Source organism: Meles meles, chromosome 12, assembly GCF_922984935.1.
Source record: "Meles meles chromosome 12, mMelMel3.1 paternal haplotype, whole genome shotgun sequence".
NCBI lineage: Eukaryota > Metazoa > Chordata > Mammalia > Carnivora > Mustelidae > Meles > Meles meles.
In genome coordinates this window covers 79,072,061-79,083,518 of record NC_060077.1, presented here as the reverse complement: position 1 = coordinate 79,083,518, position 11,458 = coordinate 79,072,061, and the positions used below count along the sequence as shown (strand labels likewise).

Below are 11,458 nucleotides of genomic sequence, written 5' to 3'. Positions count from 1 at the left end.
TGGGGGCATCTAGGACCCTGAGGCCCAAGTGTTTAGACCTTTGTTTAGACCTCTGTCCAACTCCTGGACTGAGAGCAGCTCAGGGAAGGGACCCACCCTCCGTCTCCTTTGTGTCCCCAGAGCTCAGTACAATACGAGGCACAAAGTAACCAGACCACCATGTCTTTCCAGTGAACACCGCCTGATGCAAGGAACAGGGAGCCTCCCCATGGACCCATCCCCCAAATTCTAGAACACCGCCTTTGGGAGCATTCCTTTAAACCTGACGAGACACTTCTCAGAGGAATAAAAGGAAAGGGGACTGTGACAAGGCATCCAGGCCCTCATTCAGCAAGAGCTACTTGACCTCCGTGCCTACTCTTGGCAAACAGTAACCTCAGAACACGGGGACGAAGGGGCAAAGCCTGGGTCCGGCTCGGTCACAGGCCAGTTGAACGGCCTTGGGCATGTCCCTTAGCCTTTCTGGGCTTCGGTTTCTGTGTTGGAATAAAGCCTACACGGGCGTACAGTTCTAACAGTTTAAAAACACACACACACCCAGTGGAAAATACAGATTGAAGAAGAGTTCAGGGAAAAACGTGTGGAAGGGCCATCTGCATCTGGTCAGCTGCTACGCTATGTCACAAAACCTCCTCTGGGGATGGCTGGGACATTGGACAGGCCCTAAGTGGCAGCTGTCACGTTCGAGGTACATTTTGTCCTGAGATGAAAGGATGCTGAGGGCCTCGCGGTCACGGCTCGCAAAGCAGCGTTAAGGCCTGTGTCCTGGGGAGGAAAACCTTTCGAGGCGGCCGCCTGGGTGCTCTGCTGCCTCCCAGCTCCAGTGGGATCTTTTTCTTTTTTTTTTTAAGATTTTATTTATTTATTTTACAGACAGAGACCACAAGCAGGCAGAGAGGCAGGCAGAGAGGGAGAGAGGAGGAAGCAGGCTCAACGCCGAGCAGAGAGCCCGATGCGGGGCTCGACCCCAGGATCCTGGGATCATGACTCGAGCCGAAGGCAAAGGCTTTAACCCACTGAGCCACCCAGGCACCCCTCGAGTGTGATCTTGACTGCACTTCCAAGTAGACCCGTCCATCCTACAGCCTGTATTCGGAGTCTGCAGGGGTCCCCAGGAAGGCTTTATCAGAGAACGTGGGCAGGAATCATGCCAGGGGCAGCAGGAGAGATGGAAGCAAAGCTTCCTTTGGCTTCCTGTCTGATTCTGTCTGAACAAAATCTCGGGGCAAGTGGGAATGAGGAAGAGGAATGCCTGAGGCCATCCTGGGATTGTCCCTGAGCGTGGGAGCAGTCTGCAGCCTGAGGCTCTGAGTCCATAAGAGCCGCCGCAGAGGGCTGGGTCACTGCAGACAGTCTGGCCATCCCCTTCCTAACCGCAACACGACCACTGAGATGTCCCTTCCCTTCTACTTCATGGCAATGGTGTTTCGCTGTTTACTTTCTTGGCATTATGGGCACTCACAAGGAAAGATCGTCATGAGGAAGGAAAGAGGTCCTCCCTCAGAGTCCCTTGACAAAGGAGACGGGGGACCAACTTGCCCCTAGCCTCAGCTGCGAAGTAGGAGGTTTTGAGGAATAACCAGGCCAAGAAAGGTCACAGGCAAAGGACAGACCTTCAGCTTTAGGGGACCGCGGTGAGCTGTGCTTGCATTTCTAGACAACTCCAGGACCATACCCAGTCTCCCTTTGTCGTCCACGGAAGGACCCCCAAACCTGTCATTTTTGCCCCGCGTTGCATGGGTCGGACGCAATAGCATGCATGGGGGTCACTTGCACGACAGGGAGCCCTCTGTCACTGCTCCTTCAGTTGGCGCGCTCTCTCCAGAAAACCACACAGAAGGACGTCAGTGGGTTAATTATTTCGGGGGGGGAGCTGGTTCTCCCCTTGACAGTGAACAATGCCAGGAGGGAAGAAGTGGAAGATGGAAGGATACACACAGCAGGCAGAAATGGAGCTCCTCTTTGGACAGAAGCTTCTTCGGACCTTGGAGGCTTTACAGTGCATCATAGATAGGGGGACTGCCCTCACAGGGTGCTTTTCAGCCAGGGACTTGGAGTTACTTTGCGAAGTTCCACTCCTTGAGCTCCTAGTAAATATAACTGGAACAATCAGAATGGTCCCAGACAGCACATGAGCCCGGGAATGCCCGTTACTGGAAGTGACGTCAGACGCATTTAATTTAAAAGTGTCCCCGGTGCCTAGGGCTGAGCCCAACACATGACAGCCTCTCCATATAGATTTGTTTGGTAAATAAATGGCTGAATGCTCGAATGAACTTATTTCTGATGGCTGCTCCAAACCCTTCAGTTTGGTCAAACAGATCCCAGTTCATGTAGCCAAGTCACGGGAAAGAAGCTTCAGCCCAGCACAAACAGAACCTACTCCTTATTTTAAACGCCTCTCAGAGAAAAAAATGTATTTCAAACGAGAACACCCGGCTGGTCCAATTGTCCTGGAAACTGCTTGGGTTTAAAATGTTCAGATTTGCTATGGCAACTCACACACCGTTCGTATAACATTTCCTGATGATAATTCGTTGGAATAGAAGGAAAAGGACTTAACACACCAACCCAGAAATCAGCCTCATAACCGGTGAACATCAGTAGAAATCAAATATGTTCAAGACTTTCTGAAAGGTCGGTTAAGCCATGTGTAAGTTTTCCAGAAGGTTGTTTTCTTACGATGGGAAGTGAGGACCCACACACCTTACTTAATTCTGCTCCTATAAGCTTCCGGTTTGTACAACCTAGACTCAACCCACTTTTCGTTTTCCAGATCTGACCTTGCCTAACTACTCATTTCAACTCAACAAGCCTGGGTTGAACAATTGTGCTGGGCGCTCCGGGGGACACGGCCATATTTTTTATTGACTTGGGAAAACAAGAAAGTTCATCACCAGCTAAAGTATTTAACAACAGCCTGTGAGAGCCCAGGTTCGATGACAGGTTGGTTCTGAGCACCAGGGGGCCTGCGTTTACTCAGTAATCACACCGGACTGGGAACTCTGCTGTGAGAGGAACCCTCTTGCCCAAAGCACACAGATGCCAAGGCACTCACTGAGCGGAAGGATTGCCTAACAGTAGCTATTTAGTGTGACCATGGCGTTTGACAGTTTGGACACAAACACCATTGTCACACTCCACAGCTCTGCTAAGGAAAATCTGTAACTTCACCTCCACACTCCGCCACGGCCACTGGTCACCGGCAGGGAACCTTGCCAGCTCCACATAGTGACCTGAGCAGAGAAAAGAGGGATCACGGGTGGGGGGAGCACCTTGAGCAACAGAAAGAGAGAAAAACGTCCGGCTTCTGTGTCTGGAACAGTTGAGCTGTTTGTGTCTTGAGCTTGAGCTTGAACTCAACACTTGAGCTGCCTTGTGTCCGCTGTTACCACCCCCCCCCCACCCACCCAATGAAACTTTCTATGGAAATGGGAATGGATGGAAAATCTGTTTGCATCAGTTGTCTAAGAGCGTTAAGTGAGAAGGAATCCCTAAAGGGAATTGATTTTAGGAAACAAAGACTCGGTGAGAAGTGCATTATAAACTGTAGTAATACGACCAGATTCATGGGTCCTCCTCAGCTCTTACCTTCCCATCTATCCCAATCCATTGTCGGTAAATACGGTAAATTCTGCAGTCTAAGAAAATTAAAATGATTTTGCATGGGGATAGCATTTTGATGTGCTGTAACTTACTCTCAGCAACATCTACTGTATACCAAAGCATCCGATGGTGCTCAGATTTTAACTCTTACTCGCCTTGGTCATTTTCCACCAATGTAGAGGGTGGGAGATGAGGGGACATGAAGAAAAGAGGGAAAGGGAGAGAGGGGAACGGTTCAATTTTTTGTTTACAATACTCATTTTCTAGCAAAGGGGAATCTCCTATGAGTAAATCCCTTCTGTTTTCCTGTTAAAAATGGTTTCTAACTGGTACACGAACTCCTGCCCACCATGGTGAATGGGAGGAAATAAATCATCTTACCTAATCCTTGACTTTCCCCCAAATGCTAGAAAAGACAAAGGTTGGGGGCCAGTTTGTCTTTTCCCAGGATAATGGAGTTATTAACCTTTGACCAGAGCCTTGCTTTGGTCATAGAACTGACTCATTCTCACCAGCTGAATATACAACTTTCTGCATTTTTCAGTAAAAATAGCTTCTATTCACATGCAGACCATGAAATCACCCTCTTCGACCTAGAATGTGCAGCTCTTAGCACATCACAAAAGTCTCTCACTCTCCATGGGATGGGATGTTGAACTCTACCTCTTTTTCCCCTTACCTTCTTGACTGGGTTGATTTGCTTATCCTCCTATGAGGTGCCTGACTTCCTTTGGTTCCAGTCTGTGACCCTCACTTGCCCCGACAGGCTGTGGTCATTTGCAAGGCAACAGGAACGGGCCACTTGGCCCACAGGTAGACCAGCTGTCTTCAGGGGGAGCTCTTCACCTGGGCAGTTTTGGTATGACTCACACCAAGTACAAATTCTAGAATTCCAGCTGGCCAGCTCTCAGCACTCTGGGTGCAGCCATGGTGGACACACTCTTGTGCTTCTCCCCAGAGCTAGGCTCATCTGCTTTGTCTTTGCCTGAGGGACTTAGAACAGAAACCCCCACTTCATGGTCAATCATGAGATGTTGCTGACCATGTAAGAGGCTCCAGAAATCTCTTGGCCTCAGTCGGGAAGAGTCACTGGGTGGAGAACAATTCACTGGTTAGAAGGGTCCCGGTAGGACATGCTTGGAGAGCTGTCCATCAGGCAAGAGTCTGGGGCCATTCCACCTCTCAGGACGTTAGAGCAGGGTCTGAGCACGCCTGCACTTCTCCCAGTGGGCTCTGTATGCTGGAGGTGTCTTAACAATCTGCAAAAGACAGGAAAGGGAAGAAGGAGTGAAGAGGGAAGAGGAGAAGAGAAAGTTAAGGTGTTTCAGATAAAGCTTACAAAACTCCTATTTCTATTTATTAAATATTTTCTATTTCTATTTCTTTGGTCCAAGAACTTTATCGCAAGCAAAAAGCCCTTGAATGTTAGGAAAGATTTGCTTTTCCACCAATCTGTATGCAGATCTACCCGTAAGGTTGTCCACGGAGCCCCTGTTCGCAATAGCAGGAATTGCAAACCACCCATATGATAGGAAAAGGGAATATACTTATAATATAACCTAGCCATTGAGGTGACTTTGTAGAAAAATGATTGTTGACTTGGAAAGAGATTCAAGGTATGTGACTGAATGAAGTCATTTACAGAACAGTATACACAGCATGAGCTCTTTACTGTGATAAAGCATATAAGCCCGGGGCGAAAACATTAAATGGTAACCTCATTATCTTTGAGTGGTGGAATTATAGTTTGGTTTTTTCCCTCCTTTTGTTTCTCTGCATTTATTAATGTCGTACTTTTGTAATGAGAAAAATAATTAGAATTTAAACAATTTTTAAAAACAGTTTCTTTCTTTCTTTCTTTGGTGGATCCCGTAATAAAAATTCCGTCCTGCAAAATGCTCTTCTGAAATTCAGAGGTTAGAGCTCACACTGCTTGCAAAGTGAGGGCTGTGCAGAGAGAGGAGCCTCAGGCTAATTTCCTAGCAAATTATTAGTGGAATACTTTATTATGCAGGACAACAATTTTATGGTCTTATTGCATCTGTCAATAAACATATTGACTGAGTGCCTAGTATGCTCTCAGTCCGGTGAACAATTTTTTAAACGTGGTTATATCGGTCCTTGTCTCTCATTGCTTGTTTGTTTCTGTAGGAGTGGGTAAACTCGATTGGCAAAGCAGTTTACACGAGCAAGGAGAACGTTTTTGGTTTCTTCAAAGACCAACTGATAATACGCCACTAATTAAAAAAAAAATAGAAGTGGTTAATGCCAGGATCTCCTTGGAGATAGATATATATATATTTCACAGTCATTTCTCATTCTGCAGCTTTAAAAAAATAGTTTGTTCTAGTATTTTCCAGTTTAACAAGTGCACTTAAATAGTACCCAGTAACAAAGAACAGAATGTTTATAAGCTGGTTGGGGATTAATTATACCTGTTACTTTCTGTGAGAAAAGTAATGCACCAGGCGAAGATGTCGGATGTTATTCAGGGTAATGGAGCAGAGACCAGCTCCGTTTCCCACCACTTAGGAAAGACAAGGATCCTCTGTAAGGACCTTCTGTCTTACTTCCTAAAAGAGGTCACCTGCTATGCATTTCTAAACGTCTAGCTATCAAAACTCAATTTCTGTAGAGTGTCCCCATCTCCCTTCCCTCAGCCTCGACTGAATCTCTAGAGATTTCCCGTTGACGTGGTCCATTCTGAATGCTGTTTTCCCACTGAGCCTGCGGGTATGAAAAACAGACTAGCCTGGGTTTGCTCCATTTTTTATGACATGGGCTTCTTTCCCTAAGTGGGGAGGGAGATTTCATGAAGAAGGAAGCCTTTGCAAGCCTAACCTTCTAGCAAATTCTTCAGCCTGTAAGTATTGTGTGTGCCTCACAGCTCCTTGCAAGTTGTCGTAGATTGCAAAGTACAAGGAATATCACAAGACTCCCTATTCTTTCTCTTGTCAGATCTAGGCATGAGCAGCTTGTCTTTGCTTTCAGACTTTGTTTTCCCAGGGGCTGAGAATGTTCTAGGGCCAGCCCTGAGGACCGCGTGATTCCATGGTCTGTAAAGTGTCACTTTTCTGTAAACCTAACCCATTAACATAAAAAAAAATTTCTTAAAAAGCAAAAGATAAATGGAAATGCTTTTCTGAATTCCAAATCCACACTTACTGTCATTTCAAACAGATGTGTTAGAGGCATCGATTTGACTCTTTTAAGCTGTGACAGTCTAGATGAAGGCAAGGGAAGTCAGTATCATATGCCTGAGTCTTGTCATTTTGAAAGTACATGGAAATTTTAAAATAGAATGTTCTTGTCAACAGGGAGCAAAGGCACATTTCTTTTTTCCACTGAAATCCATCTACAAGGGGAAATCTGGAAAGCTCCTTGGGCCTGCAGTTACTAGGCAAGCTATCACCAGCCGGGGTGGGGGGCAGATGGGGAAAACTCTCAGGCAGGTTGAGGTCTCAAGAGACTCTTCTCAGAGAGTCCCTGAGGCTTGGGGATTCCTGGGAACCAGTTTTATTCCCGCGCAGGTGTCTGACTGTTTGCAGGGCTGTGAAGGGAACAAGGCTTCAGAGGAACAACCCGGAGGCTGGCTTTTCAGAAGCATCAGAGGGGAACACAGGGAGCCCTACGGGGTGCTTGCCCCAAGGCATGGGGAAGCCGAGGGATTCCTGGCCAAACGAGCCCCCTAATCCCAGTTATCCTGCTGATGGCATCTGGTCTGAAGGCCTCGGTGTTACTGTTAAGTCTGACCATCCCTGGACAGGAAGCGGCTCCAGGGCACTCCGAGGGCACCGGTGAAAGTCGGGGCGTCTCTGGGCCCTCAAGTCCTCCCTAACTCCTCTCCTCCTCTGGGCGGAGAGGAACCTCCATGGAGGTCCCCGCTTCCCTCAGGCTCCCTGAAGAAGCAGTCGTCGCGCAGGCAAGTTCCCGCAGGCTGTGGCGAACACTCCACGTCGCGCAGGCGCCGGCCGGCCTTTCTGGAAACACCTGCGCGAGGGGCGCCCCTGCTTCTCAGAATCGGCGGCCACCCCCAAGCACCGCCTGATTCAGCCCGGGGAGCCGGAGGGGGCCGGGGATGCGGGGTGCTTACCTTCCAGTCCGCGCTGGGCCCCGCCGGGCCTGGGCCCTCCTCGGGTCTGTGCGGGCTGCGCGGGGCGGCCGCGAGCCCTGAGCGGCTGTGGGGTGTAGGCCCTTCCCCTCTCCCTTTATGGGATCCAGGGTTTTAAAGTAAACAGTTCTTTCTGTCTCTGATAAGTCACATTAAATTATCGATTCGGAGGCTGGGAGGGCATGACCTTAGCCCACTAAGTCATCGTCACCTTTGGTCAAGCACACTAAGCCGGGCGGGGAAGCCCAGCGCCCCCGCTCGGCCGGGTGGCGGCCTTGCAGGCAGAAGGTGGGGCGGCGGGGAAGGCAGGCCACTGCACCTGCCGGCCGGCCCTTCCCCCACCACCCCTCCTTGGAAACCCGCGTGGTGTTTACTCTTTCCTTACAGAAAGACTGCAGTTCGTGACATCATCACCTCCTCCGACGGCAAGGCCCGGAGAAGGCACTGGGTCACAGGAAGCTATTAAATAAATTAAATATATCCTTGACTCATCCTACTCGGAGCTCGAAGAATATTTGGAAGCCGGTCTCATTCTCCTGTTGAGCTGATCATTTCTGACGTAGTTACCATCTATTTGTTCACACCAATAATTATTTATTAAGCTCCTCCTTATCTGCTCAGCTCTCGTAATGCAAAGGTGAGCAAGACCGACGGAGTTCACAGACTGGTAGGAAGACAGATCCGTACAGAAGCAGGGAGCTCAACAACCCCTGGGGGCTGCCGGCGCTCCTAAATGGGGTCTGCTAGCTGCTATTATTTTTAAAATTTGGGTTTTTTTAAAAATTCCAGTAGAATTAACATACGGTGTTGTATTAGTTTCAGGTGTACGATCTAGTGATTTCAACAGTTCTTTACGTAACTGCTATTTTTAATGTCTCTGATCATTTCTTTTCCTCCTCAGGCGGCTCTGTCATTTTGCCTTCTTAGAAAGGAAGCTACTTGTCCCCCTCCCTAGTGATAAATGCGATGTGAAATGAGGTCTGGTTATCCCCGCCTCGCCGCGTGGTGATGGGAGGCACTGGGCGGCCTTACCTAGCAGGTGCTGTCATTTTGCCCTACCCTTACTTGTGGTGATTCTGTTTCTTTTCAGGTGCAAGTGGAAAGCAAAGTATTCGATGTTTTCTTCTGCCCCTCCCAGCCCCCGACCCCAGGAACTAATCTCAAGAAATGAGCCCAGGGGGCGCCTGGGTGGCTCAGTGGGTTAAGCTGCTGCTTTCGGCTCGGGTCATGATCTCGGGGTCCTGGGATCGAGCCCCACATGGTGCTCCCTGCTCAGCGGGGAGTCTGCTTCTCTCTCTCCCTCTGCCTGCCGCTCCCCCTGCCTGTGCTCTCTCCTTCTCTCTCTGACAAATAAGTAATAAAATCTTTAGAAGAAAAAGAAATGAGCCCAAAGTGTTGCTCGCTATTTGACCCTGCTACTGTTCCCTCAGTGCCTGTAGGGAACCCCCTTCCCGGGTTGCCTCAGACCACCTGGGGTCCCCCTGTAAACTCACCCCTAGAAAAGACCAGAGTCTTAACCCAAGAGGCCTGAGGGATTGGCTGTGACCTTCCAAAAGCCCACACACACATTCCTGTGGTAAAAGCCCAATATTCATCCCGACAGGGGAACATTCCAGAGCCCTGTGGAAGTCCCCAGGACCACGCGTGCTCCAGCTTTGTTCCACGGATGTGGTGGCAGCGGGATTTTTTTAAGTTTGTGTTACTGGCACCGCCTGTGGGTCACTTGCTTTGTAGTCTCAATGTCACACCTGGATTCCCGAGAGAATGTCATTCTGTCCCCTTCATTCCTCTCCTGCTTTCCCCTGTCACTTCCTAAGGTGTAAATGTCAGGCCAGGGGACTCTGATGGTTACAACACAAGGTCAGTCCAGGAAGGTTTATGCTGGGCGCCCATCCCGGGCCTGGAGTGGACTCTGGAGCCAAGTAGATAGACCGCCGCTGACGGCTCACGTCAGAACGGGGGCCAGGCCTCGAGGAGCCCACAGGTGAATTGAAGAGACCGGGTTTTAGAACTGTTAAATAACTCTGCGTTGGAGGTAACATGCACACAAACCCATCAGTGAATGGTAGAGAGGGGACTCAGGGGTCAGAGCGGTGGTCTCAGACCGAGGTGCAGCCAGCTCGCCATCGGGCGAGGGCAATCATAAAGCCTGGTTCTGGGCTTAGGCCAGGCCCTGTGATCCATAAGCACAGGTCCAAGCGTTGCTCAGAGGTCAGGCTGAGGAGAAGGGCTTAATCCAGCCAGCCTTGGCGACCTGCTGGACCCACTGTAGTACTTGGGAGACATTATCTGCTAATGGTGGGCACAGAGGATGATGGGAGGCACAAGGGATTGTGGGTGACACAGCGCAGAGATCCTGACGGGGAGCACAGGGGATTGTGGGAAGCACAGGGGATTGTGGGGGGCACAGGGGATTGTGGGAGGCACAGGGCGCGGTGGGAGTTGCACGGGGCTGAGCATCTGCTGTGGGCACAGGGCCCCATGGGAGGGAAGAATGTAAGGCAGTTCTTTCATAATCTGCTTTATATGTAGGCAGGAAGGGGAGAGAGGAGGCGGGCCCAAGAAGCAGGAGTGAGATGGAAGCAATGGAATTGGAAAGGATGGACAGGTAGCGGGTCAGGGATCTTTGTTCTGAGAAGTGCAATCAAGTACTGTTTCAGAGCAGGGGATTTGCAGCCAGAGAATCATAAGCTTGAATCCCGTTTCTGCCCTTTCCTTGCTGAGTGAACCTGAGCCTAAATTTCCTAATCTACCTATCTTCCCAGGCCGTGGTGAGGATTAAATGAGCTGATGTGCACAAAATTCTTAGTGCGGTAGCTGGCACGTAGTAAGCAGCTGATAAATATTATTGCCATTATTAAGCAGGTATTACAGAAGAAGACCTAAGAGGAGAAACACTCAGTTGGCTTTTGCGGGAGGAGGGCATGGAATGCTTTATCGTCATGGGAGACCACAGGTCTGTTCCTTAATGGCTCCTGCCTTTTTTGCAGCTGGGACCCTAGGCTCCAGGTGCAGCAAATCACCTTCCTCACTTTGCTAAGGAAGAAGGACCCTTGGGTCTGACGTTTGGAGCCAGCCTAGTGGGTAAATCTGGACACTGGCCTGAGTCCCAAGGATTCCCCTCTGCCTGAGTCTCCTGAGTGACCAGATGAAAGGCTAATCCAATGGGGGCACCTTACCTGTCTAAGTATACCTTTTAGCTACAACCATTCCTTCTCCTGTCCCTCACATAGCTCCTTTGGCCCTTGAGAGGGATGAGAGGGAGGCCCAGGCACCATGTGGAACCTTCTCAGTCTCTCCCTGCCTTTTGCTTTAGCTGCCTGGATCTCAGCCGGGACTGGATCAGAGTTCGACGGGACAGTCATGGCGGCCGCACTGCCCAGGGCCGGAGCTGGGCTCTCCTCCCTAGCTCTGCCCCAGCCTCCCCTGTCCCTGGTTAACTGGTCCAGAAGCAAATAAATTGTCTTCAGTTGCTTTACTTGGCCTGTGATAGGCAATCTTTTCACACTTTTCTCAATAACAAAATCAACAAAATACAACACCCCTTCCTCTACTTGGGAGTGTCTTCCTTTCTTGGGTTCAATAAAGCACTTGGTTAAGCAGACTCCCTGCTGAGCAGGGACCCCCCCAGCCCCACCCCTGACGTGGGGCTCAATCCTAGGACCCTGAGATCATGACCTGAGCCGAAGGCAGACACTTAACCGACTGAGCCACCCAGGTGCTCCCAAAAAGACATTTTTT

The 11,458-nt window shown here is 49.7% G+C and overlaps 2 long non-coding RNA genes across 3 annotated transcripts; one reads left to right on the top strand and one right to left on the bottom strand.

Moving 5' to 3' along the window:
* Nucleotides 1-1,840: 1,840 nt before the first annotated feature.
* On the bottom strand, nucleotides 1,841-7,789 carry LOC123953820. Its single transcript, XR_006820982.1, has 3 exons — nucleotides 7,700-7,789; nucleotides 4,286-4,865; nucleotides 1,841-2,087 (listed from the first exon to the last, which is right to left on the bottom strand). It is a non-coding gene; the product is annotated as an uncharacterized LOC123953820 (long non-coding RNA).
* Nucleotides 7,790-8,226: 437 nt separating this feature from the next.
* Nucleotides 8,227-8,909, top strand: LOC123953749. Of its 2 annotated transcripts, none has more exons than XR_006820963.1 (3): nucleotides 8,227-8,354; nucleotides 8,619-8,695; nucleotides 8,808-8,909. It is a non-coding gene; the product is annotated as an uncharacterized LOC123953749 (long non-coding RNA). The 2 variants fall into 2 exon arrangements; XR_006820964.1 differs by lacking the exon at nucleotides 8,227-8,354 and adding an exon at nucleotides 8,370-8,384.
* Nucleotides 8,910-11,458: the final 2,549 nt, after the last annotated feature.